We start from the raw sequence: 23,458 nt of genomic DNA on the forward strand, positions 1-23,458 counted from the left end.
AGAACTTCAAAAAAGATCTTACAAAACTAAGTAATTGTGCAAAAAATGGCAAATAATTATAATGTTGATAAATGTAAAGTAATCTTACAATGGAAAAAATAACTCCAACTATAACATACAATATTGATGGGGGCTAATTTAGCTACAACGTAGTCAGGAAAAGATCTTGGAATCATTGTGGATTAGTTCTTGCGAAGATGCCATCGCAGTGTGGCAGAGTGGTCAACAAAGGTAAACAGAATGTGAGAATCATTATAAAAAAGGATAGAGAGTAAGACGAAACTATATCTTCGCCCTTAATATAATTGATGGTATGCCTACATCTCGAAACTGTGTACAGATGATGTCCTCATCTCAAAAAAGATATACTGGCAGCCAAAAAGCTTCAGAAAAGGCAACTAAAATGATATAGGGGTTTGGAGGGCTCATATAAGGAAAGATGAAAGAGGCTAGGACTGCTCCTTTACGCTTGAAAAGAGGAGACAAAAGGGATAATGATAAAGATGAGTAATATAAAAATCAGGAGTGATGGGAGAAAGTGATAAGAAAATTATTTACAATATAATTAATTCTACTTTCACAATCCCTCTTTGGTCAAGCTCACGCCATGACCAAAAATTACTGGGTTCCACAAATCAATTGTTCTTATTTCTTTATCGGTGATATTTAAAATCATCATATTAGCACTCTGGTTTGGGGCAGCTATCTGTGTGACATGTCTTACACCATTTTGGATGCAACAGGAGATTAACATACAAAAATCATTAGGATTTCAAACAGCATAGTCAGGGCTCTCTGAAACAAATCAGTTTTCTATGCCAGAGAAATTGAACAGGTTACTTAGCCACTTCCATAAAGAACTCGCTCTACTTGGGGAAGATATGCGATTTGTTCTAAGTGGCTAGCGCGATTTATTACCTCATTGGTATCGTCAGGTATAAAACTGACAATATTGTTTTCCAATGAGAGCACAGGCCCCTCCTTTGGCCGCTGGCGCATATACCATGCCGGACTGTTCTGGAGGGCAACTGTCGGATCGCCCCTGTTCTTTGGCCAGGGCTCTTAAAACTTTCTCTCCGGTTTTATTTGCCATTATTTTAACTATTACTTACTAACCTCAGGAGCTTTTGCATGGTGTATTACTCCCCAAAGTGGGACAAAGGAACTGCCAATAGTTGCTAAGTTTTACAATCAATAACCAAGACAATTTACATTGAGACCCAGGCCTTCAATGTTTTTCTAATTTACTTAACACAGACACAATAGAGAATCCTGTCTCTTACTAACTAAATCTTAAAACAAAGAGTTAGAGAGGGTCCAACTTGTAATGCATATGGGAAAATGGCATCTTATAGTCCCAGAGAGTCATTTCTTTCTGCTATTCAAAAAGAGTGGCTAGCAGGATGAAATCAAATCATGCATTAATTCTTATGGGACATTATAAAATCCTGCTCCTACATATCCCCCTTTTGACACTAAGATTATTAATCTCCAGTGTCACTTCTTATTTAGTCCACGTAATATAAAATACTGGGAGATGATTTGGGCCTATGGCTTTATCTTTGCATACGTTCATTTTATCCAACAGCACATTTTAAACATTTCAATTAAACACGTACAATTTAAAACCAAAAACAATTAAGGGTAGTAACATTAGTATGCCAGTAGTTGTGGGAGACCATCCAGAAAATATGTTATACCAATGGTAAGCTGTTATGTCTTTCTGTAGTGGCAATTTTTAACAGGTCCCCCTTTGCGTGTATAATATGAATGGTCCTATTTCCCAACTTATTTTTTTTCTAGGAACTGTGTTACCTTTTTACCTTTTAACAGATGATTGGTAACTGTTTGCCTTTCAATGCCAAGATTGATAGAGAACTCAGCTAAATCAGTGCTTATAGTAAGCTGAGACTTTCTTTGTTTGTTGTTGTTGTGGCAAATAGTAAATGTGATTATTGGTAAACACAGTACTTACATTTACATTTGTCTTCTGGTAGGTTGCTAACACTTTTTAAACACTTTTCCCCAAGAATTAACACATACACATAGCCCATTATACAGTACTTTGGATTTTCTGAAAGATAAAAATAACATTTTTCTACCCCTTTTGGGGTGGCATTGATTATCGCTTAAAGATTCTGTTCTTTTACAAATACCCTTGCTGATTGCAGGCAAAACAGAAGAATTACCTCCATATTTTCCTGTGTGTTTTTTGTTTTGTTTTATAGGCGGGCCAGATTTTAATGGCTTTTACTTTTTAAGGGTTATGGGGAAATTATTCCACTGTTTAGTTATTAAATTCATGAGGTTGCGTACCTCAAGTTTTTTGTCTTATATAGCAGACCAAATTTGTAATGTTTTTCTTGCTGTGTTAAGCTTTAAGTTTATTCACAGGTAATAGCTAAGAAGCATCATTACCATATTACCTTAAAGGATTTTTCCAAAAATCATACACACTTTAAGTTGTTACAGGGGTACTTACTAACATTAAATTTAATTTCAATGTTTAATATTAACAATAACATTAGCATCAAATCTATTAAAGGTATCTTGTTATACCATGCCTTTTATTCAGGCAATCTGTTTGCTGACCAGGTATGTTTTTTATTTGCAGCTTCTTTTGTGCAGGCAGTTCTCATTTTTCTTTATCAGTTAGGTAATTTGCATCAACACAGGATTGGCTTTTGGATTCAAAGCCATCAGCAGAGCTCAGAGACTTTCTACAATATACACAGCACATGTCCTAGGGAAAATGCACTTTCCTTCTATACTATAACTTTTTTTAAAACATTAGCCATATCAATTTTTACATAAGGTGTAACTGTTTCTTTTGTTCTTATAGAGTTTTCATGTACCCTTAACAAAGTGACAGTCTGATTACACAGAGCCATTTTAAGGCTCAGTGTTTTTAACATTGCTTCTTTTCGTTTTATGCACCTCACCTCTGCAGTTGCTTCAGAGGGTCACTGTTGATTTCTTATTCTTTCACTACAGCTCTTATCTGCTATTGTTACAAAAAAAACAACCGAACAAACAAAAACACTCCAGAATCTCTACCTATTCTTCTGATTTTGACTGCCCTATTGCATCCATGACTTGATCTTTATTTAAAAACATTTTCATTTTTGTAAAGAATCAAGTTACCCCTTAAGGGTTAAATGCAAAATCCCAAAGCCAAACAACACTAATTATCTGTGTCTTGCAAAAAGGTCTGTCAGTTTTGCAACTTTGAATTAAAGAGTCAAATGAATTTTTAGTGGCATTAAAAACAAAAACAAAACCAATATATCTTACATCTACCAAAAAAAAAAAGTTTTACAAACCAGATGTGCTGGTTTAGATTCTTAGAATTTTACATATTTTCACAGACAAATAGCTATGTACACATTTTATTTTCCTTAACACTGCTTTGTTTTTACATAGCTATATATTTGGATTATTTACAAGCATTCTTTTGGAAAAGGGCCCATTTTTCCTTCAGAATGGCTGCAAAGAAACCAAGAATTCTCTCTCATTAACATGGTCCTTTTTAACATTTTCACAAAGTTTAACTGCTTAATTCTCTCAAGCCACTGTAGAGTTAACTTTTCACTCTCTTTCCTTAAATCACTTGTTTATCTCCCAATATGACACCTTCATGAACTCAAATTTAACTATTTTAAGTATTGTTCTAGGGATTCATGCCTGCACTTACTGCTTTTCTTACTCCTGACACTATGCCCTTAGGGCTTCCAACCTGTTTTTCAGTTTATCTGTTGCTTGCCTGCTTGTCTGGGCCGGATCCTGCTTTTTCCAATGAACCATTTTTGGGAGTGATATTGTGGTCATTTCATTGTTTAAGGAAAGGGACCAGGAAGGGTGGGGGCTAGTTGAGGAGCCCACCCTCCTTGCTGAATTGATAGTGGAACACTAGAGAATCAGTTTTTGAGGCAGATAACAAAGGGGAACGGAACAAGGGGCTTTTTGTCCTTTGCACAATGAGATGGGAATATGAAGGGGGTTGGATTGATCCGGGGTGGTTTTTCTGAGAACGGGGTAAAGGGGAGCGCTCAGTCTGGCGGTGAGAGAGGAGGCTTTTAGCAAAGCTTTTAACTTATTATTTGAATATTTGAGAGAGGCGAGTTTTGATTTTGTCCACCTACAATTTGCCTCTTCCCACCACTGCATGAAACAATTAACCTCTCCTTTAGCTGATTTAGTTTGAGGTTGGCCGAGTTTGTCCTTTAAGACGTCCACTCGTCTTTGTTCCAAGATTTTAACAGTGGCCACTGAGATTTGGGATTCCCCTGAGTGAGCCTAGACCATTTTTCCAGAAATTTTACAGGAGTCTGGACCCTTTTTACAGGAGTCTGGACTCATCCTAAAATACATAAATGAGCCAGTGTTCGTTTAGGGAACTGTCCCAAATTAGACGTCTGGTTACCCATACAGGAGGACTTTACACACCAATTGCACAAGAAGGAAACTTGGGTTCGTCAGAGTGCAACACACAAAAGGAGCCCACAGGCTACTGCCTCAATCGCCCTTGTTTTCACACCAAGAGTTTTACCCAAAGTGTGATGCGGCTGCGATTGTGCAGATTCCACTCAGACCACGGGGACAAGAACCCTTTGGTTGGCTGATCCCCGGACAGAGACGGCACCCAGACTCAAACTCTCAACAGGGAGGATGGATAGACACAGAGACAGGACAGTCCTCAGTCTGGACAAAACACAGAAATAATTACCTGACCAGATTCTGATGTCAGATCCCAGGATCCCTACCAGAACAGAGTGTGAACCAACAGGTTCGATGGCGTAGACTTCACTGTGGTCATGCGCCTTTCCGTTCTGGTGGAGGACACTCAGGCCAAATGCCCAGATGCTGGCTGCCATGGGTCCTACAAAAAGTCAGGAATCACTGTCTAATGTCGATAGGTAACGGTAAGGGTTAATTTTCTTTTTAACTGAAAAGGGGTTTACAAAGGGAATCAAACACCCTGAACCAGTAGACCAATCAGGAACAGAATTTTCAAAGTAAGGGTGGGAACCTCTGGAGTTTTTTGGCTTTTTTCTGGGTCTTTTGTTTCTCCCAGCTATGGAGGACACAGCTTTCCTGCTAACTCCATTTCTTTCAAATCTTCTCCTAACATCTGTAAGTACCAAAGGAAACAAAGTATCGGCTGGTTGATGAGCTTTGATTGTATTTAATGTGTTGTGGCTGTACCCGTGTTGGACTGGGTTTTAATTGGGCTATCTTTAAATCAGACCTGTTTATCATATTTCTTCTAAGGCACAGAGCCTGTATTGATCTTAATGCTAGTAACATGGTTTGTACTTTCTGTCTTTTAGATAAAGTTTTCTTTTATAACCTGTGGAGTTCTTTCCTGTGTGAGCTAGAGGGGAGAGGAACTCTGGGCCCAGAGCTCTGTTATATCAGGTGACAGGCTAGCAGGGGGAGGGAAATCCCAAACTCTGTGTCTCCCTTCTTATTCCCCAGGTGCGGGAAAGGCTTTACCAGGACAAAGGGAGGGGAATCCTTCTTGTGTAGCTGACTAGGTGAATCATGCCTCGGGAAACTAGATTGCCTCTCCGGTTATATTCAGGAGTGAAGTATTAGATCGCCGGCTAACCCAGGAAAGGGGGGGAAGCTGGGGGATGAGATAGGGAGACCCAGGGGTCTGGGTCTTGGGGGGTTTCTCCAGGGAAAGTCTGGGGGGATCAAAGTGAGGCAGGCGCTATATTCCTGTCTGGTGGCAGCGAGATAGATCCAAGCTGGGTATAAGCTTGGGGAAGGTTCACAGTAAACACTCAGATGTTGAACTCTAAGTCCAGATTTGAGACAAACGTTTATTACAATCACACAGCCCCAATGAAGATGGTTGCCATCTCAGTGGGACCTCCAAATTGTCAAAGTTAGACTCAGGACTCACAGTTTGTCAGACTACTCTTTTATTAGCACAGCGCTCTGCTAGTAACACCCAGATAATGTGAGCACCATGCAAGACACAAACTATCTTATTTATACAGATAAAAGCGCGGGAACTAAACAAAGGGACAAAGAGAGCAAAACTGTAAAATTTACCTGGGGCACAGCATGCATATCCTACTTCCTTACTAACTCTTACTGATCTTCTGTTAATGTTTTGCCATTAGCACCATTGTTTATGTCTAATGTTTCTTTTCCTGGCACCTGTATTTCAACATTTCTTACTTCTGCTTAAAGGTACATACAACATTTCTTTAATCCATTCTTATTTTTACAATATAATTCATTCTACTTTCACAAGCTACAGCAGGAAACCAATCAGTTATTAATGGGCCAGGTGACCCAAGATCATGCCCTCTTGGAAGAAGTAGTGGACCAGCTGAAGATCCTCATCACCCAAGCCCTGGGGTCCAATGGGTCGCAAACTCTGAGGGCCACTGGTTGTCTGCCAAAGATGACATGAGAAGATGACTGAGAGGCATATGTCCTCTCATTCGAAAGAACTCTTCAGTATGAGACGTGGCCCTAGGAGTAGTGCGCCAGCATTCTCGCCCTTTTTTTGTGCAGAGTGGCCCAGAAGACCTACTTTGACTTGCCTGCCATGGACGCCACTGACTATACCCGGCTGAAGGCAGACATCCTAGCACGATCGGGGTGATGGCAGCAGTATGAGCCTAGAGGTTCATGGAGTGGAAGTACCAGGAGAACAATCCCCCCGAGGTCCTAGCTATTCAACCTCATACACCTTGCATGGAAGCGGTTACAGCCCAAGGTGTGCAGCCCGAAGGAGATTTTGGAGACCTTGGTCATGGCCCATTGCATGTGAGGACTGCCACCAGATCTCTGCAAATGGGTAGGCCAGAATGATCTGTCCGCGAGATGATCACGCTGGCAGAAAGACACATGACAGCCAGGGAATTGACCCGACTACCCAAGGAAAGCCCCTTTTGAAGCAAGCACCCAACCCCAGCCCTGGAAGGTTGGGCAGCCAAACCCCTGGGGAGTCCTAGGTGGAAGAAGGGGGGGCTGAAAACCAGTGGGGACCCCAGAAGGAAGGGATTGGCCTGAGTGGGGGGAACCGTGGGACTAAACCGCTTAACCCCCATGATAGAGAAGTGATTAGAAGCAATTATAGATGTTATGCATGTGGGAAGTGAGGACACAAAGCAGCACAGCGTCCCAGTACCGAGGAGCCTATGCAATATACCTTGGGGGATTGAGAGGTCCCGTGTTTCCTTATTCACCTTGCGGGTGTTGCATTAGCCCCGTATAACTACACCAGGCCAGTGAAGATAAGTGGAGCAAAGACTACAGTGCTTGTGGACTCCGGGAGTGCTGTCACCCTCATATTGGGTAAGCTGGAAAAAGTACCAGCTGCTACAAGCCAAATACGTAGCAGTGACATGCATGCATGGGACTGTGAGCCATTACCCCACCATCCCGGTGGAGACAGAGGTTGAGGGGAACCCCATTGAGGTGACAGTGGGCATAATTCCTAAACTCCCATATCCTGTAGTCATTGTGAGGGATTATCCAGGGTTTGATAATTTAGTCCCCCCGGAGAGGCTGGAGGGAGGTGGCGACCCTCAGGGCAACAACTCATCACTGGGGGAATGTCAACAGGCAGCTCTGCATACCTAACACCAGGAGAAGTTTCTTCTTTGTATTGTATTCCATTGTTCAAGAAGATTCCAGGCACCACGTTTAAAGATAAATAAATAACCAAAACCAATCACAGTGAAATTACTGTTTATATGAAATTCCACAAAATAAATATGCACTTTTAATCTGGGCCATTATACAGCCAAAGTTATAATTATTGCTATTTGTATTATGGTAGCACACAGCCAAAACTTATTTTGAAAAAGGATATGAAGCTGAAGCAAGAGGGTAGGTGATTGCAGCTGTTGCCACCCATTGGTTTAAGGAAAGACAAAAGGGGCAGTATAATTCAGAGCGAATTATGTACCAGAGAGCAAAGAAAATATGGCGAACTGATTACACAGTCTGATCAGACTTGGTGTGAAAAATAGATTTCACAGATGAAAGAGAGAATTACACAACATCAGTGAGTGAATGCAATTGACAGTGGCAAAAGGAGCGGAGTTTGAGTATGAAAGGTTTTGGATATTCGGTATTCAAGTGCATTCTAAGTGACAAGAATGCGGACAGGCTACATATTTGATATTTCTTTATGATTTAAATATTAGCTCATGTAATTAATGTTTCAACTGCATTTAATAATTTAAAGGTGGAAAGTTTCTTCTATGGGAAGCGGACATGAACTTCCCTACTCTGTAAATGTGGATAGGGCTGTTTTCAAAATGGATTGCAAGGACTCAGGGCCCAAGCATTCAGCTGGAGTTGTGCTTGAGTTAGGAATGCAAAATTTGGGCTTTCTTCCTATAAGTGACTCCACCCAAATGAAATCCTGCACCTGCACGATCTGTTAACTTTAATGGGGCTCCATGTAAGTGCATGGACTCACCTGCAGGACTGATGCCTGGCTTTGCATTTATTATGGAGTTGGGCACAACACACACCTTTTCCCCACCTTCCCACCCCCCAAAAGCCTAGAAACTGCAAAATTTGAAGGAATTGGTATGTAGATCTGTGCTCTGCTGTTTAAACCCTCTTCAAGAGCCAGATCCAATTCCTGTGGGAACGTTTCCATTGACTGCAGTAGGAATTGTATCAGGACCTAGTTTATTTATCTTCACCCCCAAAAACTGGAAATATCCATGTGTTTGAGGGAATCTTTGTTAAGGCAATTAAATATTTTCAGGCATTTATTGAGCTGAGAATAAGCAAACAAAGTTTTCTTAAACTCATTAAAGTCATAAGAAGGGCCATTGTTAAGGGAAGAAAAATATTATGCATTGCTTCACTCCATGCCAAATGACAATGAACTTCATTTTGAATTGCTCACTTTGAGAACAGAGTGGTCAGGCAGCTCATCACCAACTGAGTCTTAAAAAAAGCAGAGGTATTGATGTTGATGGAAAGGATGCCAACCTTTTGTGCACGATTGTGTCATCTGACAGGTCAATCTTTTGAATCTTTTCTGCTGAGGCAGGTCTGGAAATCATTTGGCAGCAATGCTTTATTCTTTGATGCAATCTTTCTTTATAGGAAAAAACATTATCAGTTCTCTTCTTTGGATGTATTGCACTGAAAATATCTCAGAGCTGGACAAGGCCAGGTGAGGAACAAGTTAGGAATGAATCTATCGGTCTCTAGTGAAGGTCAAAGTAATTGCTTTGCTTTCTCTTATTTCTTACAAATTAGATTCTCTCTCTCCCCTGCCCTGAAAACATGAGTAACATTTGAGAAAAGTCCCAGTGAAATCAATGGGAGTTCTTGCATAACTAAGGACTTTGAAATTATGAGTAATAGTTTGAAAGATCAGGCTCCATACAGTTCTGTTTTTATTAATTTCTATAGCACATCATCACCTATTAGGAAAACATATTTAGAATAATCAGAAGGCAAAATTCATCCCTGGTATAACTTCAGAAAAATCAAATTATTTTGTACATGAACCATGCAGATGTTGGCAAAATTTTACCTTCACCAGAGTGGATGAGTTTTTTTATATGAAGTTGAAGTTAAGGGATTTCTGCCAGAGATATATTTGGAACACTGTGTGCAAGATTCTTCCATTGGTGTTGTTACATATTGCTTTACTATAACTTGAAAAAGAGTCAGCATGTAAGCTGTCATTCTGCACAGAACAAAGGTCCAGAAGGAATGAGAGTCTTTAGCAATTGTTCATTTAAGGTCCAAATAGTAAAAGTTGTGTGTGCAGCACTGAATCCCTATTCCGCACATTCTTGTTGATTTTACACATGAACACACATATGTGCACACTTGCACCAGGGGACTGAGTTCCTGATTAGCTGACACACATCTAAAAATGTGTGATTTGCTGTACATAGTCTCTTGCTGCAGCCGAACTGCCTCCTGTTGGGCAGCTGCCTGGACACAGGCAGCCTCCTGCTGGGCTGCCGTAGCTTGTATCAATGCCCGTACTAAGTCATCCATTGTGGTGAAAAAAAAAAAAAACCCTCTATTTTTTTTTTCAGATCACCCTTCCTTTTCTGCTGCGCCATGCACATTAAATCCCACCCCGACACCAGTTGTGACAAAGTTCCTCCTCTACCTTGGTGGGTCCTGCACTTATTGGCAGATTTGCTCATCTCAGTGATCTCCCCCACAGTCTACATCAACTCCTCCTGTGTCTGATCAGGAGTTGGGAGGTTTGGGGACAGGGCTTATACGCACGGGTTCCAGCCCGGGCCCTATGGATCGAGCTGGTCTTATAAGTGCATCTTGTAAACAGTGTGTGACAGATACACCTCCTGGGCTACAATCACCCAAGGCTCTCCAAACACCTCTTATCCCTACCAGGAACTTCTCCTGGTGTTCTGATAACGCTTGTTCTTAATCTCAGAGTGACGGCTCGTAAGGGCATAGCTCCTGCGCTCTTCTCCGCTCCTCACACGCGCTTCCCTCTCTCTGGCTCTCCCCTCTGACTGGAGAGAGCTCCTTTTAAAACCCAGGTGCCCTGATTAGCCTGCCTTGATTGGCTACAGGTGTTCTAATCAGCCTGTCTGCCCTGACTGCTTCTAGCAAGTTCCTGACTACTCTAGTGCAGCCCCTGCTCTAGTCACTCAGGGAACAGAAAACTACTCACCCAGCAACCAGTATATTTGCCCTCTACCAGACTCCTGCACCCCACTGGCCTGGGTCTGTCACAATAATTAGCTGACTAACACTAAAAGAGAAAAGGATATAGAGTCAGATCCAAAACCTGTTATAAGTAAAAGGAAAGATGCCCACTGATTTGAAATGGGCTTTGGATCAGGCCCAAATTAGAGAACTTCCGTAAGGGTGGCTGTACAGTCCAGTGTGTCCCATTTGACTCATATCCCCAGGTGACAGGAAATGCAGATAGGCATGAGAACTTGTTTGCTTTTGCCTGTGATCGTTTGAACATGCATACTAAATCTTGAAAACATGAGATAGTTCATTGGTACAATACTAAAATAACTCACACAAGTCACAAACCACATGTTTATTGGGCTGCTACAGATTAATTAATAGGACCCAAAGATAAATACATAAAAATAGTCCTTGAACTTTGATTTTCCAGTGTAGATCCAAAGGAAAACAAACTGATGCAGTTAGTATTGCGTCGACCTGCCTAGGACCATGGCACCGAGGCAGCTAGACAGAGATAATCACATCTTCATTCTTTGGATTTGCTTTGACATAGATTGGAATAGGATCCAGGCTTCAGAGTGAACTTTACTAGCCCTGGGAACTCATGGATTTTGTTTTTTCAGCATCCATTGGTGGGGTTTCAGAACCATCTTACAGAATGGGCCACTGGCAGAAGCCTACTCATCTTTCTTTGCAATGACAGTGATTATTTGATGCCCAACTGTACACGTCCATGGATTTAATAATTTTGGGACAGGTTAATCACACTTACTTAGGGGCTGACCCTGGAAATACTTATTGCAAACATTACAGTTCAGTCTTGCAAGGTGCTGAACACTCTGGGCCTAGTCCATCAAAACACCTAAGACCAATATTCAGTGTGCATGCAAACAGATTAATTGACTTCAGATGGGTCTATTCACATACAGAAAGTTAAGCACATACCTTAGGAGCTCCATAGGATCAGGGCCAGAGTACTCCACAGCTTGCAGGATTGAGCAGTTAGCCCTTATCCAGCCAAGCACATGCCTAACTTTAAGCACAGCACTGAAGTAAATGAGAATACCATGCTTAAGGTTAGGCTTTGCTGGATTGGGATCATAATGCCGAATGTCATAAGGAATCCCTTTGAAATTCTAAGTGGTTTTTTTATGGTACTAAGCATTATGCCTGGCAGTAAGTATCTGGAGGCTTGGCTAACCCTAAAATACTCTCTATTCAGCTGAAACACATTTTAATTACACAAAGAATTCCCTTTTCGTAACAAGAAAACAGAGAGCAGGTGTGGAGGTGAGCATCTGAACAGTGCATAAAGGACAACTACAGTGCTTGCTAGTATGGGCCTCTTCAGCTGTAAATTTATGGCTACAGACCTCATAAATATCCTGGTGGCTGTGAATCTCCAAATTTCTTATTCAACTCTGATTTATAGATGGACTAAATCCAAGGAAAACAGAACTATAAAAGGAACATGTAGAACAATGTATGGCTTCAGTTAAGGTTAGAGTTTTTACTAGTTATTTACTTTATTCTTAAAATCAAGATTTGTGACTAGGTAATTATCCAAGGCAGCATGTGCTGACAGCTGGAGTTCAACCTATTAGCTGCCTTAGACAGTACTGACTCTGAGATACTAAAGACTGCAGTTAAAGATATAGGACAGAACCTATATCCAATATATTAAAAAAGGGAAAACAAGTTGTAATCCATTGTGAATTATAGCTTCCCAGCTTTCAAACCCCAAAGAGTAGATTAACGTACAGTTATCTAACTCTAGGACCAGATCATCAGGTTGTGTAAATCAGTGTAGCTCCATTGAAATCATGCCAATTTACATCAACAGAGATCCAGTGCTACTGCTCTAATTAAACCATATCTCAAGAACAACTTGCTCTAGGTCCAGAACATTTGCTCATTTGTGCAATTCATTACTCTGGAAGCAAGCTGACACTTAAGGTTATAAAACTGGGTGCAAAATGTTGGAGTTATTGGTGCAGTTATTTCTTTCATATTTGAAAGTTTTGTCAAGTCCCCGCAGAGCTGACAAATTCTGCCAAATGTCTGCTGGAGATGGAAGCTAACACAGCTTATCTTCCCCGACTCCGCACTGGGGAGTGATATATAAGATGGAGAATATCTCCTCCAAGCACCACCGGACATAGAGAAGGAGACTTAGAAAATTATAGATATCTCCAGCTCTGCTGCCTGGAGAAGGTGGTGAAGGGGATCTCCACTTCTGTGACACTTGGTCCATGATACAACTGAGCTTTCTCTTCCTCCCAGAAGCATCATCATCTCAAAGACCCAGTCATAGGCAGGGAGGAGCAGACACTACTCTGCTTCTCCTCCGGTGGCAGAATCTTCAGGCTCATGCAGTAGGGAGGAAGTGGGGTGGTAGTATTTTCACACATCCCTGCATGGAGGATATGGGTGGCATTATGTTCCTTACCACCTCCTCTAAAGGAGAGACAAGTGGCAAAATCTTCACCTTCACAATCGCAGGAGGGGGAAGCAGTAGTCAAATACACACATGCACACACACCCCTCCCTCTGCAGAAGGAACATGTGGTAGCATCCTCCTTTTGGATGATGGCATTTATTTGACCTGTGTTCCAAAGCTGTGCCTTCAGCCCCATCCCCTTGGGGAGGTTAGCATCACTGGTGATATTTATTTATTGCAGCTTCTATGCTGCCATTCCTGATTCTCTCCTAGTGTATCCACCTTGGGCCAGGCTGTGGTGGCTGGTCCTAAGTAACTTCTTCCAAAGGTCATGCTGAGTGAATGACAGTCAGGTTGGGAACTCACGATTTCTGACTCCCAGTCACTTGCCCTAACTATTAGAATATAAAGTCACTCTTATAAAAGATTCTGGCTTAAGTAGTATTTATCCAAACCAAATCATATATCGTAGACTAGATCCTCAGGTAGTGGCTTTATATCAGCAGTTTGTGACTTCCCTAGCATAGAGGAATCTCTAGGTGTCATGAAGGAAGTATATCACCAATTCCTGGACCAACCCAGCAGTGGGGGGTGTTCACGGGCATGGGTGTGGCCAGAAAATGCTATTCTCCAGCAATCGATCCTAGGCTGTTGGAATGACTCCACAAATCACAGAATCATAGAATATCAGGGTTGGAAGGGACCTCAGGAGGTCATCTAGTCCAACCCCCTGCTCAAAGCAGGACCAATCGCCAACTAAATCATCCCAGCCAGGGCTTTGTCAAGCCTGACCTTAAAAACCTATAAGGAAGGTGTCATAAATAGATAGCTAAAGGTTAATGTTTCTTTCACCTGTAAAGGGAACAAAGGGAACCAAACACCTGACCAGAGGACCAATCAGGAAACTGGATTTTTTCAAAACTCAGGGAGGGAATGTTGGGTCTGTGTCTTTTGTCTGGCTCTCAGCTATGAGAGGGGATCTTTTCTATCTAAGCTTCTAACTTCAGTTTCAAAGTTGTAAGTACAAAGTAGAAAAAAACAATAGGTTGTTATTGGGTTTTTGTATTACATGTGTAGTTGCTGGAATGTTTAAATTGTATTATTTTTGAATAAGCTGTTTTTCATATTTTTTCTTAAGTAATAGCCCTGTATTGTCAACTTAATGCAGAGATCATGTTCATGTGTTTTTCTTTCTTTTTAAGACTGTTTGAGTTTTCCTCTCTGGGTAGGCTAAGGAACGAAGGGAGTTGAAATTCTCTGGGGGGATATTTTTTGTTAGATCTGCGAGGGTAAAGCTCTGCAGCACCAGGGAATTGGGTGGAGGGGGAAGAGAGATAGAATCTTTTCTGTTTCTTGTCTTGGGTTTGTCTCTTTGTGAAGGAAGAGACATGCTTTTTGTATTGTGATTAAAAGAGGTTGCATCAGTACTCCAGCCAGTCTACACTGCGAACTTTAAATCGTTTAATGGCCGATATAACCGATTTAATGCGGTACCCGTTCACACGACGTCGTCATTAAATACGAGTTAAACGGCTTCCTTAAATCGATTTCGGAACTCCTCCAGACGAGAGGAGTAGCGCTTAAATTCGATAGTGATAACTCGGATTAGGGTTCGTGTGGACGAAATCGACATTATTGGCCTCCTAGAAGTATCCACAGTGCACCACTGACCGCTCCGGTCTGCAATCCGAACTCGGATGCGGAGTGCCGGTAAACAGGAAAGCCCGAACCTTTAGAATGACATTTCCTGCTTTCACGTGTCCAGCTCACAAGAGATGAGATATGTATGATGAGACAAATTGGGATTTTATCAGAGCTACTTATAGACAGGAATATGCACTTTAGTCAAAAATAAACCTCCCAGAGATAACGTACGACATTGGGTGCGTAGGACAACGGACCCTATTCACTTATTAATTTTGGAGGATAAGGCAGAGACTCAAACGATGCTTCATGGAGGGGTAGGGAGGGTAATGGGACTTGGTTGGATCTTATGCTACCATTCCGGCTTCTTTTTTTTGCAATCGGGTTCGTGCTAATCAACTATTTGTTTGGCGAGCGCAGATCTTGTAGCTTAATAAATCCGGTGTCTTGTGTGGCTTCCGGCCGAACAGCTATCAGTCTCTTCCCCCCCCACAGCACGTGAAAGAAAGTAAAATAATTAATTCCTGATTACTGTAATGTCACCTCTGTTGACTGAATGCTGTGGCAGACCGCATGCTGTCTGCGTGAAGAGCATGTATCGTCTTGCCTGCCCCCCAGTGGGATCGCCCAGTGAGTGCTCCTGCTGAGTCTGGCCGGGGGTTCCTGGGTGAAATGGGAATGACTCTTTTTTCTGACAGTGATGGATACAGAACGGCTGGTAACTGTCTTCGTCTTATCACCTGGGGGTGAGCTTCATCAGACGCCTTCTCTCTTGTGTAAAGAAAAGATTCGAACTGCATGGACTGTCATAGCCCATGGAGGCTGCTCCCCTCATTTTATCTCACTAACTAGTCTGTGATTCTTATTCTGCATTCTTCATAACATCACGCCACAATGGGGGATGGGGTCACTGCCGTGGTAGCCAGTAGGTGGGAAGCAACGATTGCGTACTTGCAGGGGCTCTCTCTGTGAATGACGCGGAGCATCTGTGCTGTGATACACTGCTTTAAATACACTTGATCCTATTCTTGTCCGACTGACTCTATTTTTATTAACCATAAGGGCAGGATTGACTCAGTCCAAGTGAGTCAATCCCAATTTGCTTTAAAAATTTCACAGGGTTATATCCGTTTGTCCATTTACTGAGTGAACAAAGAGGGGAGAATGTAAGTTTCTGCTGTCTACAGTAGTAGTGTACCGTCTAACCAGGAGGGGGAGAGGAGCGGATAATGCTCTTCAGTGCTGCAGCATCGCTCTATCAGCAGCATTGCAGTACAAAGAGGGTGACATTGTAAGTATCAGGATTGGTTTATTTAACTTTCATTTTCGTGCTGGGTGGGAAGAAGACTGATGGCTGTTCGTTCGAACTTTCCGAAAGTTTGAGCACTGCGATCGTCCACACATTTCCGTTACAACATGCGTCCAGCCTGTGCTGTATCCCTTGCTTCCAGATTCGGCGTTAAGTGGTAAATGCCCCAGTTAATGCAGTAGCTCCAAAGGCGCTGGGCCAGCGTTATGGAGAATTCTGCCTCCATCTCGTCACACTGTCCTCGCCGCTCAGCAATAGCTGCCTCTCTCTTCTCCCTGCCTTGCAGTTCATTGTTCAGTATAGTCAGCACGAGAGTGCGAGGTGTTGACAACGGTCAGGATACGTTTGCGATCTCAGGGTCCTGATTGCTGTGCTATGGCATTTGCTCAATGCACTCCGGAAGAAGGCGCCAAAGGGTTGTCTGCTGCCTTCAAAAGGGAGGGGTGAGGTGTACCCAGCACCACCCGGGGCAATGTTTCTGCCCCATCAGGCACTGTGCTCTCAACCGGAAGTGGGAACTATGGATAGTGAGGAAAGCTACCACAGTACACCGCTCTGAAATCGATGGTAGCTTTGGACCATGGACGCAAACAATCAATTTGTGATCCACTGTGGACGTGCTAAACCGATTTTATTAGATCTGTTTTGTAATATTGGTTAAGCTAATTCGAAATAATCATGCAGTGTAGCCGTACCTCAGGTTAGCCCAGAGAGGAAATTCTGGGTGGGAGAGAGAGGGGAAGGGAAGTGGGTTTTCCCTTGTGGTAAGACTCAGGGATTCTGAGTCTTGGGGTTCCCAGGGAAGGTTTGGGGAGACCAGAGGGAGCCAAACCTGGAATTTTTGGCTGGTGGCAGCGAGATCAAATCTAAGCTGGTAATTAAGCTTAGAGGGGTTCATGCTAGCTTCTCAGGTTATGAACGCTAAGGTTCAATCGGAGTAGGAAAGCTATGACATGGTGGTGGATAGCTGACACTTGTGCTCCATGTCTCTCCACGCGGTAACTTCTTTCCACCCACTCTCAATGTTCCCTTCGCTCCAAGGGATTTGAGAGGTATCTGGGCCTGGGGATCTTTGTGTGATGGGGTGTAATGACTTGCACCAGGTGGGGTTCTTGGGCAGTTGGCCTTTATATGGCCCAGTTCATTACACTATATGCATCTTCCAGCTGACGGTCACTGGGTTTGAGGTGAGTTACTGGAGACTGGTGAGGTGGAAGAATAGGGTGTCTGTGGCTTTCCTTGGGTTGCAGGGGGGTTTGGGTTGCCTCAGTTGTAGAGTTTATTGTCGTGTGCCCCTGGGTCATTCCCCTTTACAGTAGCTTCTCGCTTCTGACACTTCATCCATTTGGCTCCAATCTCCCCCGCTCGGTGAGATTTTGGGGTTTTCCATCTTGGATTACTGGTTATGTCCTCAGGAACACATCAAGAACTGCTCCTTGTATGGAGGAGGTGCAGTTCGTCAATGGATGAACATTTGTTCCTAATACCAGGCCTTATATTCTTTCCACGTAGTAGGCTGTTTGGAAATGACCCATCTGGTTTCACTTTTGGGTTCTGAAAGCCCGACGGCATGATCCGGGTGTTACCCATTCTGTATCTGGCCTTGGTTTGAAAAGTTTATAATCGTTCATTGGTCCTTTGGCATTTCAGCCGCACTTCTGCTAAGGGTCCACTGAGGTGTGACCTCAGCTCTACCATGTACTGTCTTCAGGATGCTGTACCCATGCAGGCCCTTTCAAAATTTTCTAAGAAGGCCTCAGTGTCATCACCTGCCTTGTAGTTGGGAAATTTCTTGTGTGGTTGAAACAAAACTGGCGACGGGTGGTAGGATTGCTGCGTTCTGATGCTTAGCCGTTCTAATTCAGGCTTGTTGTAGGCTCCCTCTGTTTTTCCATCTCTCGTTGGAAGGCTGCATCTTTGTCTGCTTTTTCTTTTGTGGGCTGCTTCTCTGGTGGCTTTCTGTTTTTGTAGCCTTTCCATCTCGTGTTTGTGAGTGGCCTCGTCTCTGCATTGTGTTTTTAGAAGTTCTATCTGTTTTGTCCATTGCTTCCAGCTGTAGCTTCTGGTTTTCATGACATCCTGGTTCCTGTTCTGTGTTGGGGTGCCTCTGGTGGTTATTGTTGAACTGCTGGTCTCTGTTTTCTGCCTGGCAACAGTGCCTAGCAACAGTGCCCATGTTTCTTCTTCTTGCTACTCTTTTACATGCAAATTAACTAGAAAAACGAGTTTATTTACCTGTGTGTGTTTGCTGGGTACTTGATTCCAATCGGAATTCTATTGTTTAACAAAAGACCTTTTAAGTCACCTAATGTCTCTTGCTTAATATGCAAGCCACTGAGCATACTGAGAGAAAACAAAAAAATTGTTTCTCTCTGGCTCTTTTAAAACCAAACCCTTCTTCTCTGCTAAAAGCCCTACAGAGAAAAGAATATATTACTCCTTCTGGCTTCTGGATTCTTATTTTTCCCACTTCGCTGCCACCATGTCGTAGCTTTCTACTCCGATTTGAACCTTAGCATTCATAACCTGAGAAGCTAGCATGAACCCTCTCAGCTTAATTACCTAGCTTAGATTTGATCTCGCTGCCACCAGCCAAAAATTCCAGGTTTGGCTCCCTCTGGTCTCCCCAAACTTCGCGGGAACCCAAGACTCAGAATCCTGAGTCTTACACAAAGGAAATAACCCATTCCCTCTCCCCTCTCTCTCCCACCCAGAATTTCCTCTCTGGGCTAACCTGAGAGTTGTGCAACTCTTTAATCACTAATACCAAGAAGTCTCCTCTTTCTTCCACAAAGAGACAAACCAAAGACAAGGAAACAGAAAGATTCTCTCTCTCTTCCCCTCCACAATTCCTGGTGCTGCAGAGCTTTCCCTCGCAGATCTAACACAAAGAGAATTTTCTCTCCCCTTCGTTCCTTAGCCTACCAGAGAGAAAAAACTCAACAAGTCTTAAAACGAAAGCTTTATATAAAAAGAGAGAAAAACACATGAACATGATCTCTCATTAAGTTGACAATACACGGCTATTACTTAAAAGAAAATATGAATAAACAGCCTTTTCAAAGAGAGATACAATTTAAACATTCCAAACTACACACATGTAATCAAAAAAAACAATAACAACTATTGTTTTTCTACTTTGTATTACAACTTTGAACTGAAGATTAGAAGCTTACAGATAGAAAAAGATCCCCTCTCATAGCTGAGAGCCAGACAAAGACACAGACCCAAAAATTCCGCCCTGAGCTTTGAAAAATCCAGTTTCCTGATTGGTCCTCTGGTCAGGTGTTTGGTTCCCTTTGTTAACCTTTTACAGGTAAAAGAAACATTAACCCTTAGCTATCTGTTTATGACAGAAGGAGATTCCACCACCTCCCTAGGTAACCCATTCCAATGCTTCCCCACCCTTCTAGGGAAAAAAGTTTTTCCTAACATCCAACCTAAACCTCCCCCACTTCAATTTGAGACCATTACTCCTTGTTCTGTCATCTGGTACCCCCTCATTCTTCTCTTCTGCAGACTAAACAATCCCAGTTCCCTCAGCCTCTCTCATAAGTAATGTGCTCCAGCCCCCTAATAATTTTTGTTGCCCTCCGCTGGACTCTTTCCAGTTTTTCCACATCCTTCTTGTAGTGTGGGGCCAAAACTGGAGATAGTACTCCATATGAGGCCTCACCAATGTCAGATAGAGGGGAATGATCATCTCCCTTAATCTGCTGGCAATGCCTCTACTTATACAGCCCCCAAATGCTGTTAGTCTTCTTGGCAACAAGGGCACACTGTCGACTCATATCCAGGACACACGTACTGATGTATCTTAGAGGATCCCTGTAAATCAAGTCCCCAGAATTGAAAGAGCACAAAGATGTATAAAAGCCCCAGCTCTCAGCCCTTAAGGCTCACTGAACAGAGCTTTGTGGTCTTGACAACATAACTCTGCATTTTAGTTTCTGGTAGTGTTTGGTGAATAATCTGATGAATTTTACTTCTATCTCAATTTACAAGATACCAGCGAACTAATTGCAATTCTTTATTGGAAGTTATTCCCTGATTAATTACTGAAAAACAGATTCTTAGACTGCAGTCTCTTTGAAAGTAGTTCAAATGTGAGTATTCAAAAATCATAAATGTGAGCAGTTTTGATCTGACACAGCAGTCACATGGTATGTTTCCAGTGTGACTGAATGAGCACAACTCTTAGAATTAGAATTTGCTTCTTGGCACGTTTGCTATCATGAATTAGAATGCACTGCCTGCAAATAATCTGCAATACACAAACAATTGCTGAGCTAGGACCTGATGAACAGCCCACTGAAGGCAATAGAAAGACTTTCACTAATGTCAAGGCTTTGGATCAGGACCTAATGAACATTTTTGCCAGTGGAGTCTTTTATTTCCAGAAAGTTAACACAAAAGGGATGTTCACTATTTAAAATGAGCAGAGTATTTTGTGCAATAATTGTTCAGTCCTAATTGCTCATGTTTCTCCTTTTCTCTTTCCAAGTGTCTCTACTTTTCCTTTCTGTATATCCCCACCTCCACTCCTTTAGCCTTCCCTTTCCGTATAATAATTGGCAGCCTAACATTCTTTCTGTCGCCACTACAGTTTGTTGTGTCAGCATCTGTCAGCTGCCTGAAAGGGGAAGGAAATGAAAGCATGGAATTCTTCAGATCGCTGATCAGGCAGCACAGGGCTGAAGACATTACAATTCCCAGAAGTGTAATTCTGAAATTAGCTTTCATTCTGTAGAGGCTAATCATCATGACATCATATGTTTGCTGAGTAGGTGATCATTTTGGTTGGAATGTTAGAGTTTTATCCTTATGTATGTGTGTTAAACATGCACAATTAAAGTTTGTAAACAACCTCCTCCTGATAGGCCTGATTTTGCATCCCTCATAAACAGACATTTCCACAGACATGGTCTGATTCCAGAGTTGAATCATAGAAATGTAGAGCTAGAAGGACCTCAAGAGGTCATCTAGTCCAGCTGCCTGTCCAGAGGCAGAACCAAGTAAACCTAGACCATCTCTGACAAAATGTTTGTCCAAACCGTTCTTAGGAAAAAAAAAAAAATCAGTGATGGGGATGCCACAAGCTCTTTTGGTTGCTGATTTCAGTGCTGATCTACCTTTATAGTTAAAAAGCTTTTCCTAATATCTAACCTAAATCTCCTTTGCTACAGATTAAGCCCATTCCTTTTTGTCTTATCTTCTGAGGATGTGAAGAACAACTGATCACAGGTCTCTATATAACAGCTCTTAACATATTTGAAGACTGGTATCAGGTTCCCCCTCAAGTCTTTTCTCAAGACTAAACATGCACAATTTGTTTTAAGCCTCATAGGCCAGGTTTTCTAAACCTTTTGTTGTTCTCCTCTGGACTCTCTCCAATTTGTCCACATCTTTCCTAAAGTGTGACACACAGAACTGGACACAATACTCCGAATGAGCTCTCACCAGTGCCAGCTAGAACAGAACAATTATTTCCTGTCTTAGGCCAGGTCTACACCTGGTGAAGCATTGAAATGGGTTACCTAGGAAGGTGGTGGAATCTCTTTCCTTAGAGATTTATAAGGTCAGACTTGACAAAGCCCTGGCTGGGATGATTTAGTTGGGGACTGGTCCTGCTTTGAGGAGGTGGTTGGACAAGATGACCTCCTGAGGTCCCTCCCAACCTTGATATTCTACGATTCTATGATACACTACCAACCTGTATCTGTATAACTATGTTTCTCAGGGTTGCGAAAAAGCCACACCCCTAGGTGAAGTAGTGTAGACAGCATTGTAGACGCTGTGTAGATAGCGCTGTGTCAATGCGAATTCTCTTGTTGACATAACTACAGTTTCTCAGCGTGGGTGGATTAACTATTCCAATGGGAGAAGCTCTCCCATCAGCGTAAGAGTGTCTTCACTTAAGTGCTACAGCGGTGCAGTTGTGCCGATGCAGTATTTTAAGTGTAGATCTGCCTTTACATACAACCCTCCTGTTAGTGCACCCCAGAATATTAGCCTTTTTCAGAACTGCATCACAGGGTACGTCTACACTATGGGATTATTCCAATTTTACATAAACCGGTTTTGTAAAACAGATTGCATAAAGTCGAGTGCACGTGGCCACACTAAGCACATTAATTTGGTGGTCTGCGTCCATGTACCGAGGCTAGTGTCGATTTCCGGAGCGTTGCACTATGGGTAGCTATCCCATAGCTATCTCATGGTTCCCACAGTCTCTCCGGCCCATTGAAGTTCTGGGTTGAGATCACAATGCATGATGAGGCAAAAACAGTGTCGTGGGTGATTCTGGCTAAATGTCGTCACTCATTCCTTCCTCCATGAAAGCAACAGCAGACAATCATTTTTGCCACCCTTGTGTCCCGGATTTGCCCTGGCAGGACGCCATACTGGCAACCAGTGAGCCCGTTGCTGTTTCAGCTTCACCGTAGTGTGTACTGTGCCGCTGACAGAGGGCGGACTAGCAGTCGTGCTACACGCAGCATTCATTTGCCCAGTGCAGGTAGAGAGTGTACAGGTCTTCTGTACCATCTCTGTGCCATTGTAAATTGGCGATGAGATGACGGTTATAAGCATTCTGTACCATCTGCTGCTGTCATGGTGCTCCTGCTGACTTACGCGTGGAGTCGCAGGGGCGCAAAGACAAAATGGAATGACTCCCCGAGTCAATCCTTCCTTTATGGTATTCTAAAAATAGAGTCAGTCTGCCTAGAATATGGGGCAAGTGGTACTTAGACAACAGTCTATCAGAAACCAGAGGACAGCCGCTTCCGTGTCAGATACCGCAGAAATGATGAACTGCATCGCATTCTAGGGGTGCCCCTGCAGACCCCACCCATGATACTCTCGTCTTGTGATGTTAGGTTTTTTTATCCCTGCGTGTGCAGTGGTTTGCCTGCTCATGAGTTATGTAGTGATAAGCAATATAGAATCAGCGATAGAACACTGACTTTTTTAGTGAGATAAAATGAGGGAGAGGCAGCATCCACTGCTATGATAGTCCAGGCAGGACATAAAACGCGTGGGAGGGAGAGGAGCCCAGCATCCCGCTGCTATGATAGTCCAGGGCAGCACAGAATCTTTCTTTACCATGAAAGGGGTGGCTGATGAAAACCATGCCCCCAGTGGTATGATGAGGAGCCGTTACGACCAGCGTTCTGTACCATGCTACCGGAATGACCGGAGTCAAATTCTATTTTTAACCTCAGCGCCTCCGAGCCACCTCACCGAGCCACAGGAACACGTGACGGGTGTGATGATATGGATAGCAGTCATTATTTACGCGTCTGCTCACCGGGGAGAGATTGGGAGAGGATGCTGCTATTCATTGCCGAGCACTGCGTGTCTACAGCAACAAC

Source organism: Chelonoidis abingdonii, chromosome 3 (assembly GCF_003597395.2).
Source record: "Chelonoidis abingdonii isolate Lonesome George chromosome 3, CheloAbing_2.0, whole genome shotgun sequence".
NCBI lineage: Eukaryota > Metazoa > Chordata > Testudines > Testudinidae > Chelonoidis > Chelonoidis abingdonii.